Source organism: Amphiura filiformis, chromosome 11 (genome assembly GCF_039555335.1).
Source record: "Amphiura filiformis chromosome 11, Afil_fr2py, whole genome shotgun sequence".
NCBI lineage: Eukaryota > Metazoa > Echinodermata > Ophiuroidea > Amphilepidida > Amphiuridae > Amphiura > Amphiura filiformis.
The window spans coordinates 26,754,257-26,779,554 of NC_092638.1; the positions used below are offsets into that span (position 1 = coordinate 26,754,257).

Genomic DNA, 25,298 nt, shown 5'->3' on the forward strand with positions numbered 1-25,298 from the left:
ACAAGTAACATGTGTTGCTGGTACAAAAGGGAAACCCCAAACAGTCTCAACAGGCCAAAAAGCCAAAAAAGCCCATAGACGCAAGTCCCCAAAACAAAAAGTATATGAAAAAAACCCACAATTACTTTACAGATTAACAATAAACATGATAAAATATTAAATATTCATACATACCGTATATATGCATTGATAATTTTTTTTTAAATAATGCACAAGTTTGAAAGATGCAGAAATGATGGACTATGCTTGTTTGTAATAGTGGTATAAAAGCTGGTTTCAAAATGCAGAGGATTTACAGAGATTCTTAAAACAACTAGGTTGTCATTCCAGGATTTGTGTAAACGATTGAAAAACGCACTTATTTGGGATAATCGAAAGACGGTCGGAGGATCTTAAAGTGTAAGGAACAGATGAACGGAAGGTAATCCATCGAGGGCAGTCAAGTCATGAATGTTTTTTGAAAAAGCTCCTTCAGACGATCTTCATAATATGGATAGCTTCTCAAAATAAATTGAGTGGCCTTAAGTTGGACACGCACGATGTTCTCGGCAAGACCGTTGTAATTGTAAGGAGGCAGATTTTGATTGTTACAAGTGTTAACATGAAGGATAACACACTTCTTAATATTTAAAGTCAATATCACATGTCTTATTCCAACAACGGAGAGCATTTAAGTCAGACTGCATAGTTGATCGTCAACGGTAACATTGGGCGTCGTCAGCAAACATGTTCAGATTAGATTTAACACACGCGAGGAGGTCATTTATATAAATGACAAATAACAATGGCCCAAGTATGACCCCAGAGGTCACAGGCAACCAGATCGAATAAATACCATTGATGGCAACCGGCTGCAGTCTGTCACTGAGGTAATCATAGAACCAGGAGGGGGGTACCGAAGCCTGTGGACCTGAGCCTCTCAAAGAGTCAAAAGCCTGTGAGGAGTCCAGGTACACTACATCGGTGTCATAGTTGCCAACAAGATAATGGATAATTTTTAACAAGTTGAGTCGTATATGAGCGCCTCCGTATGAAGCCATGTTGATCAGAAATCTCGGGAAAATTAAATGTGATCAAATATGAATGCATCGTTCAAGCACTTTTGAAACCAGGCTTAGCAATAAGGTGGACCAGTAGTGTTCAACACAGCTGCTGTTACCCTTTTTAAAAACAGGAGCAATTGAGCAATATTGGCAAGCTTCCACGATGAGGGTACATTACCAAGGCTTAAGGAAGCATTGGGCAGCGCTGTAAGAGGGGTGTTAACTCAAGGGCTCAGTCTTGGAGCACACGCCACGGGATGTTATCAGGGCCACATGCCTTGTCTGGTTTCACTGAGCAGAGCATCATAAACATTATCCTGTAAAAGTTTAATATAAAATAGATTGTGACTAGTGGGATGAACTTCTTGAGAATGTTCAACACATTTGTTTTATTGGAAGACACTATGATAAAATTAAACACAACTGCAGCTTTTTCTTGGACTACGAGTCTTCTATATCAAAACATAAAAAAAAAAAATATTGCTTATGAAACTAAATATCCGAAATCAAGCTGTGCATTCTTCCTTGCATTAAAAATCTGGTAAGGAGACGGGGGTTCTCGAAATGTTTGGGTGAGGATGTGCGGCTGGGTCTCAGAAAACTTAAATTTAAGCCATGTTTGACGACAGAGGCACTCGAATTTATGCAAATATTTAGGACTTTTCTGTTGAAAATTAGGGTAAGACGCCGTATAAAGCGCCATATAATAATAATAATAAGGTAGATCTATTAAATTCTAAGTTCATTTTTTTTAGAAATAATGAAAACGTTCTTCCTTAAACCATATTTTCATGAAAATGAGAGCCACCAATAAATCAAATCAGCCCAATTCTAAACTAAATGACTGAAAATGCACCCAAATCTCCCGCACATCCCAGTTCTCTCATTTTCACTAAGAACCATTATAGTGGGAAATGTTATTGGTATATATTGTTGTAATTAAAGGTCAGGTCTATAGCTAAAACAAGTTTATCTCTATTGGAAGAGAATAATTATTACATTACAAGTTGACACTTGTTGCAATTTTTTTGTGCGTATTTCTCCTGAAAAAGGAGAAATTGTGTGGGTAAAGTTCAGCCTCGTACGTGTTCTTCCCCCGTTTGAAGCGTACGTGTTCTCCCCCTCCCCCGTTAGACTGATGACGTAGGTAAATGAAGCGGGCACTTTATCGTGCTCTCATCATACAATCACAATCACTTTGACAAGTTTGACATTTAAATGACTTGTACTATCACTTACCATAACAATGCTGCATAACAATACGCACACTATTGTTCTCTTTCATGAACAAAGCACACACACAATTGTTAATATGCGTTTGCTTTGTAATATTTCTTCCAACTGAAACTATAGCATTGCAATATACAGGGAAATCAGATACATGAGTTTCTGGACGGTTTATATGCTAGTCTCAGATGAAATTCTAAGCTCAAATTATGTATTTATTTTTAGGCCTAATATTTCTCATGATATTGATATACATATGAATTGTAATATCACAATTGTCTAATATATCAAAAAGAAGCGGCTGATTTTATCCATATGTTTAAAAACCATGAAATTTGTAATACTTAATTTGGATTTTTTTCTGTGAACAACAACAGTATACGTTCTGTCCATTGAGAGCGTTTATACTCCCTTTTCTCACAGCGGGCACATCTCATTTCATGACGTCACCGCTTTTCTAGGCCAAATCTGTTTCGTTCGAAGGAACTCACCGCTTAAGTTGGTTTTTGCGGAATATCAATTTGAAACGTCTTATTTTCTCAAAAAAGGAGTCATTGTCATTGTCCTCATAATATTAGCTTGCCAATGATATGATGTTGTTTTTGCTATAGACCTGCCCTTTAAGCTATGGGCTTCACGTGTTTTGTTCCTTTGCTGCCATTGATCATTCTAGTCCAGGATAGGAAACGCTCCTCATGTAGGCCCAACTGGTATGAATAGACTCGAAATTAAAGAGAAAATCACTGTTGACATGTCATATTAAAGCTGTTATAGATATTATTACGTTACAACGAATTGAACAATTCCATTGAAATTTTCTAAGGTCAATTGGTTATTAAGTTATGAATAAAATATTGGAAAATACCATAATATTTCACTTTCTTATTTTGTTTTAGTAGGGGAGAGCGGGGAGTGTTCGCCCTATATTTTTTCTGACCAGCCTAGCGATGTCAATTTTAAGGTTAGGGATGACCTGAATAGCCCATGTGAAAGCCCTATGTCTTAGCTATATACGGCCACAATCCCAGAACTACAGGCCTTACAATAGCAACAGGATAGAGCAAACAAAAAAGTTTTGCAAAGTGGCGAACTTGCCCCATATTGGGGCAGGTTCGCCCATATGGTGGGGTAAGTTCACCCTAATCACAAAAAAAGGTTTAAACATTGCATAACAATAACATATTAAATGCAAGCATTTAGCAAGAGTATACAGGGCATTCATTCTCTTCTGGGGAGTCACTAAATTTGTTGCAGGGGTCGGGTCAGGGTAAAATGTAGGGGTCCAAAGTGAGCTTAAACGTATCATGTTTACAACTTCGCGGAGATTATGCATTAGGACATAAACGGTGGTATGAGTTATACTGATACCACTTAACTGTAAAAAACATGCTTTTCAGTAGTTTTACCTTGTTTAATGGTATAGTTATAAATATTTTGCATAATACGGTGATGGGGCAGGTCCGCCCTCCAGTTTGGGGTAAGTCCGCCCGGGGAAGATATAGGGCGAACATGCCCCATCCTCAAAAGGGCGAACGAGCCCCTTGTGCACATTTTTGTATTTTCTTCAGGGTATGCAAAATACAAATCGAATAAGGAGTTTATAACTGCATTAAATCTTTGACAAATCCCTTATGTTCACAATACAGATTTCCAATAAAACCATCTGTATTTATGTATCAATGATAATACAACATTATTAATGCAAGAAAAAATTACGTTTTGGTGTAATTTTTTTGTTTTGGCTGCAGTTCGATGAACACGTCCCTATATGTTGTGTAGCTAATATGAGAAGTTTATAATGACCTATGTCACCTAATTTTGCCATCACCAAATTCCCCGATAGCCGTAGTGCTGAGAAACAAGGGGTGGGCGAACCTGCCCCTAGGGCGAACACTCCCCGCTCTCCCCTACTTAAAGGCTTAATGTACGATTTCCTTCAAATTTTAAATTTGTCATTATATACTCAAAATGCTGAAATAATACTAGTAATAATGATCGGGAATGGTTTCTGTCCATTTTGAGCTGAAATAACGAGGTAACGTGAAAGAAACACTGCTTGTTATTTTGGCCGTTTAACACGCAGTTCTATGGGCGGACATAAAGTCATAATTTCTTGAATTATGACTTTATGTCGAACTTTGCTCTGTTTACCTACAAACACAACAAATGTGGCTGATTCCATTTAGGTGCAAGTTGTGACATGCGTAAACATTACAAATATGCCAAAAAATCAGGTTTGAAAAAAATTAAACAAATTCATATTATAAGATCGTACATTATGACTTTAAACAAGTCGCCATTTTTCTTACGCACACATGCCCAGAATATCCCCCTTCCTTACACGCGCGCTTTGTGCGTAAGTCAACATGTCGAATAACAAATTTGGTAAAGCTGGAATGCTCACTTTACGTATAAATAGCCCGAACGTTTACATCAAACAAATAATGTAGACATTAAAACGACGATGACATTAATTGCATAAAACGTGAAATCTCTGCGTCGTCATCTTTTGTACAAGTTGCGTAAAGGTTGACCGGAAAATAGACGAATCCATAACATTATCATTTGGAATCAAAAAAAGGTATTTCAAAAATATATTTATGGCCGCATTATATATTTTCAGTGCTTGGAACATGTACCTGAAATAGCATCAACATGGTTAGCTGCATGGTTCATCAGAAAAACGGTCTTGGCTTAAAAAGAGTATGAAAGGGTTTTTGAACCGTTTTTTGATGTACTTAGTTTTTAAATTGATATAAAAGGTTTGTTTTTCGATGGATCACAAAAACATTTGTTTTCATTAGTTACGTCAGTCATTCATTATACTACAATTTTTGCACCGTTGATTTCTTTATTATGATAAAATGAAGTTAAACCAAAAGCACGAATGTAAATATTCTATAGAGAATATACTGAATAGTTGATTCCGTATTAAAATTAAAACAGTCGGGTACTTGTTATGGCATAAACCATGTTAGGCTACACACAGAAGCAAAACTTAAGTCGTGACCACACGGTCGGACATAAGTCACTTATTACCGGTAATAAGTGACTTGTATCCTATTACCGGTAATAAGTGACTTGTATCCGTCCGTGTGAACACGACATTAAGGGTACATTCTCTTTTGAAATTTCGAGAGCTAAAATGGGATGTTTTTGCCATATTAAATATCAAATTTGGCCCAGAAATAATTATCGGAAATACGAAAGTTATATTGCAACTGAAAGGGAAAAATTTATATATTATTATTTTTCCATTGCTATTTTTATTTTCAGACTCTGATTGGGACTGGGAGTGTATGAAGTAGGTCACTGATTCTAGCACTCGCTGTTTTTTTTTTTTTGAACCAGTCATTTCATTGATTTTCCTCACTCTGATTTCTAAACCAAATTGTAGTCATCTATAAAACATCCCATATTTACATTCTTGCTATTCAGTTCTAGAAACCCTACATTTACGACTGAAGTTTTGATTTTTCCAAAAATTTCTTAAAGAGTCTGGCTTTCATAAATTGTTTAATTGTTTTCAAAAAATTTAACTTTGCAAGATATGGTGCCTATCTTCGGTACATGTGTATACTCGAATTTGGGGATTACGACCAGCCAAATTCGAAATATCTATTTTTGTAGTCACCGTGGTCAACACTTTTTAAGCTTTAGCACGATTCAGAGATATGGTCATTTGTGTAACAAATCTTTCAATTCTATGTTACTTATTTAACAAGGTGACAAACGAAATTCACCTTCATAAGCAGCCTAAGGCCCGGTTGCTTGTGGGTACTTTGCTACTTACATCAAATGACTGCAACTGGTTAAATTCCTGTTTTCCTTGCAAGCATCTACGGAGAAATTCATATTTCACGCGTGTTGTTTTATTTCACATGTCGAGGTCATGGGTCATCAAATTCGGCAAATCGAGATGTACATGCTCGAAGAAGACTTCCGCGGTTATACATCCCGTTTGGAAACATGACGGATCAACAAAGTTGTGAATGTCACGTCGGCTTGGAACAAGAATCAGCTGAAGAATGGATATCATCAACCTACTACGAAAGTAATTTTTTTGGTAATTTAGAGAACAAAGTACAAAATATGGTTCAAGCATGCATTTAAACATAATGATTCACCAATCTTGCACAAGAACAAATGATAATGATTAGGTACTAATAAAGGGGGCTATCATTTTCTTCGGAAGGGGGTCCAAAATATACAGGGGTCAATAAATTGTTGGAAAGAAAAATAGTGGGGGGAGGGTCATAAAATTTTGATGACCATAATGTAGGGAATTACAAGATGACCACAGATAGGCCTAGTGTGTTTATTTTATTTAAAAAGACTGATTTCAATACAATTTATAGGCTATAGCCTGTTTAGGGGGGTAGGCCTAAGGTGTATCGGTGGTGAGGGGGTCATAAAATTGTTGTTGCCGAAATAGGGGCGGTCGCAATTTTATTTACGCCGACTTTTGGTAAATTTCGGACCCCCCCCCCCCTTCCGATAGCCTCTAAAACATGCAGTAAACACCTTTGTGTTGGATGGATATGCCTATTGCCAAAGGTTTTCGTAGTTTAGGCCTATCCTGTCTTTTTGGCGCCTATGATCAGCTTTCTAATACAACATTTGTATTTTATGAACCGACTTGTGTGGGGAAGTTATTTTGTGGACTCCAACTCAGTATTTCACTATTCAAAGTTCAGAACTTCGGACCCCTTTTCAGGCGTACTGATCCCGCGTGGGATGGGGGATAAATCCCCCATATTTTGCCAAGGGGTTGTCCATACAATCATCCCTCCCAATGTTGACGCCTGTTAAGGCTGTGTGTGGGTTTCTGCCGAGGGTTTCTGACTAAATTAACCTCATATTTGGCCATTTTTAGCTATTTTCCCCACTTTTGCACCATATTTCACCAGTTAGCTTCATGCCAATTTTTTTCACTCGTTTCGCGCGCATTATATCATCTGTCGCCAAAAGGTGCTGGATTCACTACAGGCCTATAGAATTGTTTCCAACCCCATCCCCCTCCCCAAATGTCAAAAAGAAATCTACACCACTGCGCGCTATCAGCTGCTAGGCCTATCCCGGCCCTAAAGGGAATAATCCGAAATAATTAGATGCTGATGCATGCTTGATAACACATTTTCTTGGCCTACTTGTTTAAAAAAATGACTTGCAATTATCGTAGGGCGACGATATGAAGGTTTAAACCTATAATTTTTAGGCTAATCCAAAAGCAGATTTTGGAAGGTCAGTCAGGATGTTTTTCTTTGGGATGCGGATCATTTCCAAAAGCTCCAGACTTGAAACCTGAGACCATAATACCCAGCTTGAAAGCCTTACCCATTTCGAAGGGTCATTTGACCGTGGACAGGTACCCATTTCTAAGGATTTTTTCAAAAATATAGACCCATGTCTAAGGTTTTCTTTGAAATATAGACCCAATCCCCAAAAAGATGGAGGTTTAGGGCCTACTCGACTCGTTATGCTTGTAGAAAGGGAGTTTAGGCCTAAGTCAAAAACGGACCCATAAGGATTTTCCAGTAAAAATAGGGACCCATGTCTAAGGATTTTTTGCAAGAGATCAACCATCGAGCGGCACATCCCCGCATGCCTTTGGTATAGGATTAAAGTCCCCCCCCCCCCACACACACACACATGAGGCATGCCCATTGAATAAAAATCAATATTTGGCTGATCATTTATAATAACTATTTTTATGTTTGTGAGTCCCGGGTTTGAGTAAATCTAATTAAATGTAATTATATAGGCTATATCTTCAAAATGAAAGCCAGGTTCCATCAGGGCCAAAGCGTGTGTCCGCCCGGACCAGCTGGTAAGCCAGTGCTGCCGGTGCCGGGAGTGATGCATGCAAAACACTACTGCAAGTTACCGGGCCCTACTAGGTGCCCGGTTGCAAGTAAATAGCGATATCCCGTTCGTACATCCCGTTTTGATATTATATGCCCAATTTGAAGAATTTGCCGGACTGACATTCTAACCGGAAGCTCTTCAAATTGAGAGTTAGTCTCCTTCACAGCCGGTTTATGCTGTGGTTTATGTCGTTCCAAACACACGTCGTTCGTCCTAACCACATGCAGTCCCGCATGCAGTCTGGACTCGAAACTAAGATAGTACAGGGTGAGTCAAAAAAAGTGCAATAGAGAAAAGAATCAATTTTTATTTAAGAACCGAGTTGAACCTTTTAGGTTTAAAACATTTAATATGTGATATATCCATCAGTGACCTTGTGTGAAAAAATTAAGGAATTAGCATTTACCGTTTTGTTTTTATGACACATTTGATAGCGACACCCAATTTTAATGTTTTTCCAAAAGACATGTAAAGTTTGCATGTCAGCCCACTCTGTGTAAGGTAGATTTGGAACAGCTGCCATTTTCTTAACCTCATTGGCATTGAAATAAAATGGAGCACCAAAAGTGTTATTGCCATTGGTCTTGTTTAAGGAGAAGAAACATTATTTGTTGTTATTTTCATTTTACCTTTACTTTAAAGTTGTTTATTCTCTATCAAAAAACATACAAATTTGTAGGCAAGTTTTTCAAATGTCAAAATGAAATGCGCGCAGATTGAAGTGGAGTGAATCCAGTAAGTTGGACATATCGGGATTTAAAAAGTCGAGTGAGGTATGAAGGACATAAAGTAATGTTAGAAAGTCTGTTTGAACAGAAAAAAATGAAATTAAAATAGCGCAAAAATCAACCTTATTTAAGTTAAAGTCAGTTTCAGAGCTGGTGCCTTTACCGTGCATTGTGTGCTCTCATTCAAAATACACGATACCTCGTGGACAAACAACGAAATTGGGTATCGTAGCAAAATGACTCATAAAAATTAAACGGTAGTCTCGATTCACTTCATATTTTCACAGAAGGTGAATTTTGAGTGTGGCATTTATAGAATTTTTCAATAATAGGAAAGTGTGACTTGGTTCTTGCATAAATATCGATTCTTTGCTCTATTGCACTTTTTTTGACTCACCCTGTATTTGGAATATGGATCTCGCGCAATACAATCGGGGTTTGTTTTCATTAGCAACGGGAGACAAAATAGGGGGAAATGGCACATTGGCACCTCTTTTCAGGATTCATGTTATTTTATATGAAGGATATGTATGTCTGCTTGTCAAAAATAAAATAAAATTTTTTTCCTATGTCAAGGTCATGACCCAAGAGAATGTATCCTTAATAGGATCACTTGAAAAAAAACCAGATTTACCATCTTCAATTGCAGGCCCATTTATCAGGTATAGACGCACATCATGAACTGATGAAACAAACACGTATGATAAGGAGCTTAGCAACTCTAATGAACTGTTGTATACGGAATCTGAGCCAATGCTCATCACGACCACTAGCTCAATTTTAAACTCTTCACTGTTCATTTACGACTGTTTATTTTTAAAACCCACCTGGCCTTCGGGGATGAATGTTCGAGAAATCATTCTTAATTTTGGTCCATGCCCAAATCGGCAAAATTAGGCAATTGTCATCTATAAACACTGGGACGCGTGATCCAAGAATCATTACTTTCATGAAAGTTGGTTCATCATATCTCATGCATGGACCAGATTTAGAATGATTTTGCAACCTTCATCCTCGAAGGTCAAGTGAGTTTTAAAAATAAACAGTCTTAAGTTTCAGGACCTCTTCTAACCTATACCACGAAACGGATAATCGTAGGCCAGAATAAATGTAAACAGACAAGAAGCACCCATTGAAGACATATGATGAATTATACTTAATTCCGGGGGGGGGGGAGGGGGGGGGGAGGTTTCCCCCACCTTTCGGCAAAATGGCCCATATTTGGTTCTTTTCAGCCACTTTTTGATAATTCAGGCCGATAATGCACCGTTGCAAATGTTTCAAAATGAAGCCAAATTTGAAGCCATTTCCCGCACAATTTTACACTATATTATTTTACTGTAGCACGGACCTCAAAATGTGCCAGTGTAATCATGGTAATAGACTTGCGAAAAGCAGGTCGTGTCTGATGATTATGATTTAAGTTGTCAAAATGTGTGGGAGGAACATTTGCTATTGTGTAGAGAAGTAAGGGGGCAGTCTCCACCCCCAAGATAGACGTTAAATAAAACTCGACAAGGTCGAAAAATGTTTTATTTTGTATTAATTTGTAACAACATGATACATCAATACGTTAGACGATAAGCAGCTTTCATGGTATTCTGATCTAGCTGCTTGCCAGCTTGGTCTGCCATAAATGACTTGACTTGCCATGATCATTGTCAAATTGCAGGTGAGCTGTTGATGTTCCAAAGTAATTTAAGAGCTTGCTTCAGCGAAAATAAAATACGAACCAGTGGAACCAAAAGGGTTAATGAACTTCGTGTATCATCGGATAACAAACCAAGAGGTTGAAACTCGGGATATGACGGTTTGCCTACAAACCATGCAAACAGTAAAATCATTGGAAGACCATCAATATAATATTGACCCAGACTTAACAACCATGGCCTATAAGCACCTTGTTTGGGTGTGGGGGTGTTTGGGGTGGGTGCGCTTGAGAGCTGTGTGTGTAGGGGGTGTTGGTGTGTGTGGGGTATTTTAACACAGCCAGTTCGATGCACATAAAATCCATGCACATTTTACTGCACGAAGTTCCTATTTGTAAGATGATGATTTACAGCGGACTTGAACATGATCAGTGTCTCGTCCGTCATTATACATGTTATATACAGACTCGGGAAGGTTATTCCACTGCTCGTGGAATAAATGAGAAGCGATAATTTAATGTACAAATTCTTTTGTACAAATCCAACAAAGATGAAGGACTCTTCTGCGTATTTCTCCTTACAGCGCCATCTACGTCAGCTCCAACCGGAAGCAGGCGTCGAGGTGCAGGAATTGGTCAGTAAATTTGAGAAAGTGCGAAGTCTTAGCACCACTGTCATTGAGATACGAGCATCAATCCAAATTTTGGATTTGTACAAAAGAATCTCTGAATTATCTGTTTCATTGACAGTCCTGATGAACTTATTTCCGGAAGGAGTACTGGTGATAATCTACGTTATCTTGGGATAGAAAAACAATGACTGTCTGCGAGTGCAGAATGGGTGTCCTTTTGGAATTCCCTTGGATTTGAGAAGATTTAGCTTGAGCTGTAATTTGTTTTGATTTGTCTGTGGGGTTGAAGTCTCTGTTGTCCAATCCGCAGTGACTTACACTGGGCCTGCCTCTGAATGGAGTCCAGTAAGGCGAGGTCTGAGGTCTTGGCTCCATGTCAGAAAGGAGACCAATACTCCAGTGAAGACCGGATGACTTGTTTGTCGTAATTCTGTTCTGGTTGCTAACCGAGTTTGCATATTTCAGAAGACACACTCTTCTACCAGCGCTCTTTGCTAGACGGGATCCCCGTGTCAATTGTTTGATGGTGTTATGTGTAAAATGCTAATGAATAAAGCGAACAAGAAATTCATAATTTATTTAGTTATGAAGTTTCTGGAAAATTAAGTGGTGGCGCTATTGCAGTGATCATGTATACAGATGATTCTGATTGGCTTGTATTGAAGTAATGAGCTATATTTAGCAATTATGTAATATGCTGTAATATGCTATAATAAGTGATGATTATTCTAGAAGGGTAACACATTAGATACCGGTATAAGGCCTGGATAATAATAATATGTTGGCAGCAGTTTAGAGTTATAACAGAGAACTCGGTCAGGTGGTGGTCGCCGAGCATTCTCTAAATTCAGTAAATTTTCATCGTCAACCGTGGAATTGAATGGGATTATTTTGACATTTTAAAACGCTTGAAATATCACAAACAAATAGGCCTTTGTTAATAAATAATATAAATACAAGCTAAAACCGTTGGGGTTCGAGAATGAACCCCACAAAACTAACCGAGTATATGGAAAATGCCATACGGCCGGGCGGTTTCACAAGTTGCCGGCTCTCATTAGAGAATGAATTTTGGAGAAAACCTTCTGATAATTACAAACACTCGCTGAGCAGCAAGACCTTTCTTCTAAGCTTTTAATCCGCTGATTATCTATTTGTTTTCATGAATTGGAAGACATTTTTTGATGTATTACTGAGCTTAATCATCTGAAATTACTGGAGCGTGAGCCACCCAGGCTGGTTGCTCAGCATGGTATTTTATTAACAGAAGGTTTTCTCCAAATTCATTTCCTAATGATCATGCCACTCGCCGCCTGAACTCGGTGAAACTTACGTTAGTCAGTGGTGGTACAAAAGTTACCATAATTGTGTGAAGTCTTCAAACTTCGGTTCGCGGTTCTTGTGTGTTGGATTGTTTTGTCGACTTATAGAAGCCATAAGAAGCGACAGATATACATAAAAACCTTCATCAACGAACCGTGGTATTTTGCTGGACTAGTGTTATCTGACAGTCAAGTGGAGCAGATAGCTTGCTTAAGTGATCTCCACAGAGGAATTTGCGGTCAACATAGAAGACCATTCGGAAAACACTAGCTTAGCAGCTAGGATAGTGTAAACATCATAGTCTTCCGGACTTGCACTGAGCATACTGAGACTGTGGTAGACCAGTGTTTCCCTACAGGAGCTTGGACATTGCCGGATCTTGGATCAAGAACTGAGACAAAGGAATCCCATCAGATAGTCAGCTAATCAAGATCTCCAGGCTTAAATAAGTAACCATGGCAAAAGGGAATGTTTGTAGTGCTTTAAAGTTAAATTCTTGTATGATTCGATATTGTGATTTGATTGACAGCCATACGGCACTAATTAATAAATAATCATAAGTTATATATATATTAAACAGTGTGTTTCCGCGTTTGGTGTTGAGTGAACTCGGAAGCGGGTGATATTGGCCTGGGTCATTTTAGTGACCATAACAATGGTAACTCCTATATAGGGCTTAGGTGATCAATTGGACTTCTTCTAGTGCTTCGCCCAAAATGTGAAGGGATGGGTGGCCAGTAGACACATCACTTACCCAGCTGATGGTGAGTGTCTCGGATGTTTTGGCGTTGAAGAGGACAAGTCAGTAGTCCAGTCCGCTATCTTGTGGAGACCTTCATCCATGGATGCTGCAGCTTTATTGCGTAACTGCTTGGTATGGACAGACCAGTGTATAGAAGTATTGTCTATATGTAGAAGTACGGGGAATATGAAAAGTCACTTCGATAAGAGAGAAAAAATGTTAAAATAGGCATATACGAGGACTTTGGGTAACTGGCCTTTGAAGTAAAATGCAATTCCACAGCCGCGCCCTCCAATGATTTTGGTGGGCCCCAAGTACCCTATAGGTCCTCTAGATCATTTAAGGGATCAAATCAAAACTCGACCGCCGGTTGCCCGCCGGTTCCGGGCGGTTCCGTCCGGTTGGCAGAGGTCATTGGTATATGAATATTCAAGAATGCATAAGTAGCAACCGCCGGTTGGTTTAAGCACATAACCGGAGAGATTAACAAAATATCGATATGTTTATTTCGCGATCACATTAGCGCATACTTGAAATTTCACGTTCACAATAGCCCATACTTGAAAGTACTACACGATGATCGATTTTTTTAGTCGTGTGTCTATAGGCTTGTCACCAAAGCAAATTAATTTTGGAAATGATTTCTTGTTTATGGTTAAAATTGCTTGAATATATCACCATTGTTTAGATCAGTTAATTTCAGTTCAGAGCAGTGTTTCAATGATTTCTATAGGTTAAGTAATTTAGAAGTTGTGAATTTATTATTTTGTGAATCACATAGGCCTGTATTGGTGATGAACAATTATTATTATTTAGGCCTATAAACGAAAGGTTCAAATCTGCCTCCAGAAGACATGATGCGTGCATAAATCACAAAAGTTGAAGTGATATTGATTGACTAATTTGCTTTGTACTTCAACTGGGGATTTATTTTTTGATTTATGCAAAAAATTGCAATTTCAATATAATACTAAAATGAACAAAATTGAGGACAATTATGTCCTAAAATCGTGCCAAAGGAAGATGCATAGGCCTTTTACAAATTATAGTTATATTTTAGTCCCGGTTTTATAGGCATATTTTGATCCACCTAAAGAGTATTATATCAGAGGAGCTGATCTAGCACTAATATTATTTTATGATTTACATATAGAAAGGATAGAATGATACTCTCATTTTTGAGATTCGTGTTCAAGTTCGAGATTTAAAAAAAGGAATTTTCAAGGGGACTCACAGAATGGCATTCCCGAGATAGAAGCGCGCGGCATGATTTGACATTTTAATACTATGGGAGCTATCATTTTCTTCAGAATAGGGGTCCCAAATGTACAAAAAGTCTTCGTCAATAAAAATTTGCGATTCCACCTATTTCGGTAACAAAAATTTTATGATCCCACCACCGACACACCCCTAAACAGGCTAAAATTGTATTGAAATTAGCCTTTTTGAAGAAAACAAAAACACTCTCTGTGGTCATCTTATGACTCACTACATTTTGGTCATCAAAATTGTTATACTCCCCCCCCCATTTTTCTTTCCAAACATTTATGACCCCCCCTCCCTTATATTAGGGCCACCAACCCCCCCCTTCCGAAGAAAATGATAGCCCAAAATGGTCCAAAATGGTGTTGATTTTGGGTCTAAAATAGACCAAAAGGAAGATTTTGTCACAACATTTCTGACGACTGAGCAGGAGAGGGGAATGATTTGCCACCCTGCCCCCTGGCTATTTTTTTTTTTTTTCCCTCTCCCTCTCATGTGATGTGTGAGACACATCTCATACTCTCACCCCTTTTCCAACTTTCCCCCATCCTCCCTCTCCCTCTCTCTCTTCCCCTTCTACCTCCCTTTCTCTCTTCTTTATTCCTCTCTTTTCCCTTTTTAAGGATCGCCAGGGGGGTGTCGTACCCCACACCCCATGGCGACGGCCCTGCTTTCTCTCTTTTTTATTTCTTTTTTTTTTCTTTTTTTTTTTTTTTTCTTTCTTTCTTTCTTTCTTTCTTTCTTTCTTTCTTTCTTTCTTTCTTTCTTTCTTTTTCTTTCTTTCTTTCTTTCTTTCTCTTTTCATTCTTTCTTTCTTTCTTTCTTTTTTGCTTATTCTTTCTTTCGATTATAAACACATTTTATGAAAAATGTTTTACCCTTGCGTTTTAAAACATGCAGAATTCCGTGATCGCGATTATCCCCTCGGAAATGATACTTTAAAATAGGTCTTGTCCAACCTGTCACGATGTAAAATAATTAGAAATAAATAGACCAAGTCTCTGCTTATATTTTTATAAAAATAAAATGCTAAAAGTAGCTACATTGATTGAAAATAACTCCGAGAAGGAAAATCGATTATTCCTATTGTACTAAATTTGAAAAGAAACCACTTGAAATCACCCCACTCATTCACTCGATGATACCAACCGGCCATAAGAACCTGGGTGTGACGACTGACCTCATTACTGTGTATAATTTAGAACCGGACGTAACCGCCCGGAAAGGTAAAATCCAAAAAAAAAATCAAAATTTTAAAGTAAAATTCATAATGGTAAGGTAAAGGGCTCTGGTAACAACGTTTGCACATTATTTTTGGTGGAACATGAGAGCACATCAGACATATAGAATTGTATTCTGAATACAAGGAATGTCCTTCTGATATTAAATAATTTTGATTTGTTGAAATTGGCGATATAATACAAATATTATTGCAAACTATTAAAAATTGACAAAAAGAAAATATTTAGATTTTTTTTGTTGTATTTTGAAGGGCAACATGATATGAGTAAATAATAAATATAAACGAAGGTCGATCATGGTAAAAGATGATCAGAAAACAATACCCATCAATAAGCCGTTTCCAGTCCCTTCATATACACCGTCCCTGGTCGGTCTACTGCAGATTGAACAAGGGCTGAAGTCAATGGATCCTTTAACTGGAGCTGTCGGACACCTCTGATTTTCTGCAAAATTCGTCCATTTTACTAGTAACAACCAGTATGGTCTTTGTAAAAATTCTTCTGGGGAAGTCCAAGTATTTGTATGTTCAAAGGCGTATCAGGGTCAGTTTTCTGAGGAGGCAAAGACCAGAAAATCCCGGTGCGGTGAGCATCATTTTTGTCTTGTGTTACTGGGATAATTAAGGTAGGATTTTACACAAAGGGGGTAGTGGTAATTTTCTTTTGGGAGATTGGTTTTAGGCGGGAGGGGGGGGGGAAGTTGAGTTAGCAAACCAACTTATTTTTCAAACCTCCCCCAACCCCCCACAGACCACACTCATGACACTAGTGACAATATCGACATCAACGAGAGTATTTTAAAAGGCAAGGCGACTAAATAAAACATGTTCTACGGGCCCGAATGACCAAAATTTTCTGTTTTGTGATTTTTGTGTGATTTGCTTTGTCATAAAATCAGCCGTTTTTAGTCCAAAAGTGGATTGAGTTTGAGACCGACTCTACTTGAAAAGGTAAGCCAGCGCATAAAACGGGATCATGAGTGTTGATAACGCGTAACACGCTCATAAAGGTGCGCGTATGTATCGCGTTGTATGCGTAGACGCAGTGCGGAATACTCGCACGCGCTAGCAGTACGCGCAAAAAAAAAAAAAAAAAGGGGAGTTTTTATGACGGTAACTTAATTTTTTCTTTAAAAAATAATTTACAGTTATTAAAATAATACTTAACTGACCGACTGTCGTTTTATCTTTTCTGTTTCGGTTTCGGTTTCCGGTTTCGGTTTCGGATCTCATTGTTATTTTGAAGTGTTAGCATGGTACGTGTGAACAATCCTTTTATTCTAGTCTTTTGTTGACTACAGAAAAGTTGAACGAAGATAACATCTATTTCGGTTTCGGGAGTTATGTTAAATTATGACATGAAAAACGTGAGATGAGAGGGTTGATGCTAATCTAGACAAAAGAAGTGTCTAAATTTTACGGTCGTAAATTCGCGATAAATTGTACGGCTTCAATTGACTTTCGTTGGGTGTATAGGTACTCCAGCCTAGGCGGGAGTAGCTCGTGAAAATAGCCCAGCGTAGAATTAACATGATTAATATAAATTAATCAATAGTAATCAGTGTTGCCAAGAATAAAGTATACTTGTTCGTGCAATCGCGCAAAAATCGGTCATATTATGATTATGTAGAGATTAAACGGGGAATTATTTTCGTCCCAAATACACCTTAAAACTTGGTAATATGCAACACCAGAGAAGTCCGTTGAAGTGAAACTAATAGGATTTCTTTCATTGGAATTGGTAATCTGATAATTGCTTCAGGCAAAATTGCCAGACTCAAATCTATTTTAAATGTATATTATTTGAGAGAGTGGGGATGATGAGACGAGGATATGATCTGGTGGAGGAGAGGAGAGGAGAGGAGAGGAGATCGAGAGAAGAGTCGAGGGGGCGAGCTGAGCAGGGAGGAGTTTATTCCGTTTATTTTAATTTTTCCACGTTGATTATAGGCCTACTGCTAAAACAGTGGTGGAGAAGGGTAAAGGAAATACAACATCCAATATAATTCAGATATCCACATAATTCAAAAGATGGCACAGGTGAGAGTTGGGGAGGGGGAGAGACAGACAGACTAGAAAGAGAAGAAAGCGAGAGGAGAAGAGGCAGGGGTCCTTTTTTAAATGTCACAGTAATATAGACCATAATGACACCAAATTTACGTTCGGACCTGATGTAGGCCTACCCGGCCTAGTTAAATGACTGACATGAGTAAGATTGCCCACTTGAAACGCCAGTGTTGCATATAATTGACTTATCCAACCTTTATTGACAGACATATTAAGTGTGATTGACAGCACCTATTATTACCTCTTCAAATGACAAGCATGATGTCCCAAACGTAACAATGAAGTCAACTTACACACCATCCCACTTAATCCCTTGCGTTTTTGTTTCTGAACAATAGAGCTCCCGAAACAGAAAAGATAAAACGACAACGAGAATGAGAATAAACGATAGGAATTTTTATTTTGACTATCCTCTATTTTTATTTTGACTATCGTAGTGAATACCGGCTGCGCCGGCATCCACTATACTCAAAATATTGGACCTGCCTGTCGTCTATCACACGGTAGAGGATAGTCAAAATAAAAATTACTATCGTTTATTCTCTAATTTGAAGAGGATCAAGCTTCGGGATATGGTGTGTTTTGTACATTGCCACAAACAGAAAAATGAACGTACTAGTTGGACGACTTTCGATCAGAAGACCAGCAAGATTTAACAAGCGTGTACATCATATCGGGTCTACAAGCCCCTCATAAATATAAGTACCGGTACATAAAATCGACACAATTGTGCGTAGCAACCACACTTATGAGACAGTGTTCTTTAAACGTTTGTAATTGAAGTCAGCCTATGATGGATATCGACACTTCTTACGGCACGGCTTGCTGGGCTACACAGAATACTCAAGTTTCTGAAGGTGATATGCCACCATATTGAAAGCCTGTACAGGTCTTCTTCATGCGAGGGTCAAGTTAATGCCACTGTCACACATGGTCAACGTACACATCGCTATATACAAAAAACATTTCATCCGGTAGCAAAATCACCAGTCCGGCAGAAGATTTGGGGTGGGGGCCTCACAGGAACGTATTTGAAACGAACATGGGCCGGATGCGACGAACAAAAAACGACATGAACGAACATGCAGCGGGTCAGTACAGTTCAATCAGTCGAGTGTCACCGAATGAGTAACGAACACAAACCGATGAACGTTGAATGGATGAAGCGCACGCATACCAAATCTTTTTTTTTATATTTCAATGTTTATAATTTTTATTCATTTCAGCAAACAAATTAACAAATTAAGAAAATCAACAACAAATCACAAAAAAGCAGCAATACAAAAAATACAAAATGCAGTCACACTACCCAAACATTCCAAGTTACATGATTAAATAACCAAATCAGTCCCAAAATAAATTATACAGTTACACATTCCTAAACATAACAAGATAAAACAGAAACTTAGATGTTTACGAAAGTGGCAAGAGAGTTTGTTTTTCTTCTTAGCAATGAAATACTCTGTTTCTCTATTTATTTTAATAACAGCCATAAGACCAATACTGGTGGTAGTCCTGGCCCTGTCCTACAGACCCGTATACAATTTTTCAGGAAGAAAGTTTGAATGTTGATTGGAGTAGGGTATGCATAGGTCTTTCAAATTCTACTAGGTGGAAAATTCCAAACCCGGCAAACTCTGTATATGGCCGTTTTTCAAAATGGCCGCCAAAATGTACTTATGAACCAGGTATAATGACAATAAGTCTGAAACTATTTGACCTAGAGGGGTGATTGAGGTGTCTATCCCCACTAAATCAAGGCTGTCTGATTGAATGAAGGGGGTTTCATGGTTGTCCGAGGTCTAGGATACCTGAAATCCAAGATGGCCGCCCGTAGCAACCATAATCATCATATTCGCCAGATGAAATGACAATAATTCGGAATCTGCTTGACCTACAAGGGTCATTAAGGTGTCTATCCCCACTAAATCAAGGCTGTCTGATTGAATAAAGGGGGTTTCATGCTTGTCCGAGGTCTAGGACACCTGAAATTCAAGATGGCCGCCCATAGCAACCAGATAATCATCATATTAGCCAGATGAAATGACAATAATTCGGAATCTGCTTGACCTGCAAGGGCCATTTAGGTCTCTATCCCTATGAAATCAAGACTGTCTAATTGAATGAAGAGGGTGTCATGGTTAACCTTATTAAAAATTAGTGATATCGAACCTTAGGTATAGTGGACCTTTTGCGTAATTAGTGATAACGAACCTTAGGGATAGCGAACCTTAGAGATAGCGGTCCTTAGAGATAGCGAACCGTCGACGTTTGGCATCCCTTTTCAGATCTTGGGGCTTGCCAATCTTTGTGGTTTAATAGAAATATTAGATCAAAATCAAAATGTATTTTGGAGGCCATTTTGGACCTCATAATCGGCGCCATTTTGGATTTAAAACATATTAGCAACATAATTTGGGGAGACATGTTTCTTCTATAACCCTCAAAGCAATTTTTCATTGATTATTTTGAATATTTAATGTTTATAATGCTGTTTTAATGCCACTCTAACCCATTTTTGAGTGAAAAAAGTATTTTGGTGGCCATTTTTGTCCTCATAATCGGCACCATTTTGGATTTGAAACATGTTAACAACACAATTTGGGGAGAAATGTTTCTGCTGTAACCCTCAAAGCCATTTACCATTGATAAGTTTGAATATTTAATGTGTTAAATGCTGTTTTAATGCCACTCTAACCCATTTTTTGAGTGAAAAAATGTATTTTGAAGGCCATTTTGGACCTCATAATCGGCGCCATTTTGGATTAAAACATATTAGCAACATAATTTAGGGAGAAATGTTTCTGCTATAACCCTCAAAGCCATTTTTCATCGATTATTTTGAATATTTAATGCTTATAATGCTGTTTCCATGACACTCTGTTTCCATGACACTCTAACCCATTTTTAGTGAAAAAAAACGTATTTTGGCGGCATTAATCCAGCCTCTATGTTACAGAGGTTCTAATTGATGACATTTTACTTGGTTAATAGTGGTTGCTATGGCTGCCATCTGGTTTGGTGTGACTTCGACTTCAGACAACCATGATATCACATCATTTAATCAAACAGCCTTGATTTAGCGAAGTTACACGCCTTAATTGCTCTTCTGGATCAAATAATTATTGAGATATTGTCATCTCACCTGGTTAATGTGAATATTTATATGGTTGCTATGGGCGGCCATCTTAGATTGTGGTTGTCCTAGACCCGGGGGGCCTAGACATCAGACAACCATGACACCCTCTTCATTCAATTAGACAGTCTTGATTTCATAGGGATAGAGACCTAAATGGCCCTTGCAGGTCAAGCAGATTCCGAATTATTGTCATTTCATCTGGCTAATATGATGATTATCTGGTTGCTATGGGCGGCCATCTTGAATTTCAGGTGTCCTAGACCTCGGACAAGCATGAAACCCCCTTTATTCAATCAGAAAGCCTTGATTTAGTGGGGATAGACACCTTAATGACCCTTGTAGGTCAAGCAGATTCCGAAATATTGTCATGTCATCTGGCGAATATGATGATTATGGTTGCTACGGGCGGCCATCTTGGATTTCAGGTATCCTAGACCTCGGACAACCATGAAACCCCCTTCATTCAATCAGACAGCCTTGATTTAGTGGGGATAGACACCTCAATCACCCCTCTAGGTCAAATAGTTTCAGAGTTATTGTCATCCCAGCAAACACAAAACGTTTTCGACATCATTCGCAAAAGGTTATAAAAGGTTGTCAGGAAACGTTTAAATGTCGGGTTATATAAAGGGTATATTAAGGGTATAAAACGTTTTCATAACATTAAAAATCATTTTTGATAATCTACTGCTCAGCAAACAAAAATGTTTTAGAAAAACGTTTAAATGTCGGGTTATATAAAGGGTATAAAACGTTTTAATAACATTCCAAAAACATTTTTGAAAACTGATACAAAACATTTTAAACAGAATGTTATTTTGGGGTTGAAAAAATATTTTGCGAAAAATGTTTGCCCAAAATATTTGCAATCACGTTTTAAAAACGTTTTCATGACCTTTATATAACCCGACATTTAAATGTTATTAAAACGTTTTGAAAAAAACATTTTAAGAACATTTCTGTGTTTGCTGAGTGCAAATATTTTAACATAATGTTATTTAAGTGTTGACAAAATATTTGGCAAAAAATGTTTGCAAAAATAGTTTACAATAACATTTTTGAAAACATTTCAAAAATATTGTTGTAGTGTGTTTTCATACAAAACGTTTTAAAACGTTTTCATGACCTTTATATAACCCGACATTTTAATGTTATTAAAACGTTTTTATGTAAACCAAAAGCCAAAATATAACTTATTAAAAACGTTTTTAAAACGTTTTTGTGTTTGCTGGGATTATACCTGGTTCATAAGTACATTTTGGCGGCCATTTTGAAAAACGGCCATATACAGAGTTTGCCCGGGTTTGGAATTTTCCACCTAGTAGAATTTGAAAGACCTATGCATACCCTACTCCAATCAACATTCAAACTTTCTTCCTGAAAATTTGTATACGGGTCTGTAGGACAGGGCCAGGACTATGGGAGGTTTGTTTTGAAATTTACATACATAAATATAATATTTCACACTCAAGAACAAGTATGTCAAAAACATGTCATCGGGCACCCCAAATATTTTATCAAATGTGGAGATATCAAAATCAGTATCATCTTTATTTCTAATAGTTTTAACCATATAATCCCAAAGAGGTTTGATGATCTCACAATCACAAAAAACATGGGTTATTGTTTCTGGCATCTTATTCAAAAGGTACATTCTGGAGAATCCCTCCTTTTAATTTTGAACAAAAAATCATTGAAAGCATTAGCTTTGTGAAAGATTTTAAAATAAAATGAACAAAATCAAGAATCAATGGAACATTTAAAATTACGAAGATGAATTTGTTCCCATTCCAAGTCCTCAGGGTCATTACCCAACTCATTCCAAAAACACACACGCTTTTCAGGAACACATTTCTCAATCATGATAGAATAAGCATATCGAGGAGTTTTTGGAGCTTTGATAAGGTTATCAACCGGATTATCAAAAATCTCAGAACTAGAAATATCAATGTTTGGATTATCAATCCAAATAGAGGGAACATTTTTCATAAAAAAAATAAATTTCTTCCTATCACGATTAGAAATATCGAAATCAAGAATTAATTCTTCAAACAATATACTACCTGGATGGGGAGGATTAAGCAAATCATCAACATACACAATACCTTTATCACACCAGTCTTCATAGTAAAAATACTGTTTAGATTTTGATCTAATATTTCTATTAAACCACAAAGATTGGCAAGCCCCAAGATCTGAAAAGGGATGCCAAACGTCGACGGTTCGCTATCTCTAAGGACCGCTATCTCTAAGGTTCGCTATCCCTAAGGTTCGTTATCACTAATTACGCAAAAGGTCCACTATACCTAAGGTTCGATATCACTAATTTTTAATAAGGTTCGGTATTTCTAAGGTTCGATATCACTAATTTTAAATAAGGTTCTCTATCTCTAATTTTAAATAAGGTCCGCTTTCACTAATTTATTGAAGGTTCGCTATCTCTAAGGTTCGCTATCACTAATTTAAAATAAGGTCCGCTATCTCTAATTTTAACAATCCCGGTATCCCTAAGGTTTGCTATCTCTAATTTTAAATAAGGTCCGCTATCTCTAAGGTTCGCTATCTCTAAGGTTCGCTATCTTTAAGGTTCGCTATCACTAATTTCAAATAAGGTTCGCTATCTCTAATTTAAATAAGGTTCGCTATCTCTAATTTTAAATAAGGTTCGCTATCTCTAAGATTCGCTATAGCGGTCCTTATTTAAAATTAGAGATAGCGGGCCTTATTTGAAATTAGAGATAGCGGACCTTATTTAAAATTAGAGATAGTGGACCTTATTTAAGATTAGTGATAACGAACCTTAGGTATAGCGAACCTTAATCGAAATTAATGATAGGGAACCTTAGAGATAGCGAGCCTTAATTAATTAGGGATAGCGAACCTTAAATAAAATTAGTGATAGCGAACCTTAGGTATAGCGGACCTTTATTGCAATTAGTGATATCGAACCTTAGAGATAGCGAACCTTCAATAAATTAGTAATAGCGGACCTTATTCAAAATTAGTGATATCGAACCTTATTTCAAATTAGTGATAACGAACCTTATTTCAAATTAGTGATATCGAACTTTAGAACTAGCGAACCTTATCCCAAATTAGCGATATCGAACCTTAGAAGTAGCGGACCTTTTTTAGGTATAGCGAACCCTTTTCTCTATTAGAGATAGCGGAATTCTGATCTCCATAGACTTTACACGTTAGTGATAGCGAACCTTAGAGATAGCGAACCTTAGAGATAGCGGTCCTTAGAGATAGCGGGATGTTACCGCCAAAACTGAGGTTCACAGCATTTTCACGGAAAACACATACCACGTCCTGTGTGAATCGGCGAATTGAGTACAATGAAGCTTATTTAATACACTTTCAGGAGCATAAGATTTCCATAAAATATCACCATACATACGATTTAATGCAGATAACTCAATTGTTTTCCATAAACTGTTAAAGTTATTATCAAGGAGTAATTTAACCCAATACATTTTTTGAGCCAAGGCAAAAGTATAAGGATCAATCATACGGAGGCCACACAGAGAAAAATCATTACACACACAATTTCTTTTGACTCTATCATTACCACCATTCCAAATGAATTTGAAAAACAATTTGTTAAGTTCTTTAAAGAAAGAATTGGGAATTTTGATACTCAAAACTGAAAAAAGGTAGAGCAGCTGAGGCAAAAGAAGTGTTTTAATAACACAAATTTTTCCTATCATAGAAAGATTTCTAGCGCGCCAGCAATTTAAGGTTCCCTCAATCTGTTTCAGTTTAACCTTATAATTAAGATCAAACATTGACTTAAAATTCAGAGAGAAATTAATACCCAGAGTTTTAAAAAACCCTGCCCAGAAAAAGGATAATTTAAAGAACCTTCCTTTCAGCCAATCCAAATAGCTTCAGATTTGGCTAGATTGATTTTACAGCCGGAACAAGTCGCAAATTTTTGTAAAGTCTCAAAAAGGTTGTTAAAGGAATCAGCCGAACCATCCAGAAAACAAGTTGAGTCATCTGCTAACAATGAAATTTTTAACTCTCTCTCCTCAATAGGAATACCGTTAATGTTAACATTCTGGCGAATAGCAAGTGCCATTGTTTCAATAACCATCAGAAATAAATAAGGAGATATAGGACAGCCCTGAAAAATTCCTTTATCCATTATGATGGGTTTTGTGAAAAAACCGTTATTAACAACATAACTTTTTCTTTGAGAATAAAGAGTTTTAATCCAGTGAATAAAATTTTCACCAAAATTAAAATGTTTCAAGACTTGCAGTAATAATTCATGACTGACACTATCAAAAGCTTTCTCTATATCTAAGAGAAGGATTGCTCCTGGGATTTCATTAATATCAGTAAATTCAATGATATCCATAATTAAACG

The 25,298-nt window shown here is 37.4% G+C and overlaps 1 pseudogene; it reads right to left on the bottom strand.

Annotated features, from left to right (window-relative positions):
- Window positions 1-1,306: 1,306 nt before the first annotated feature.
- Window positions 1,307-25,073, bottom strand: LOC140164124 (uncharacterized; annotated as a pseudogene).
- Between the last annotated feature and the right edge of the window lie 225 nt (window positions 25,074-25,298).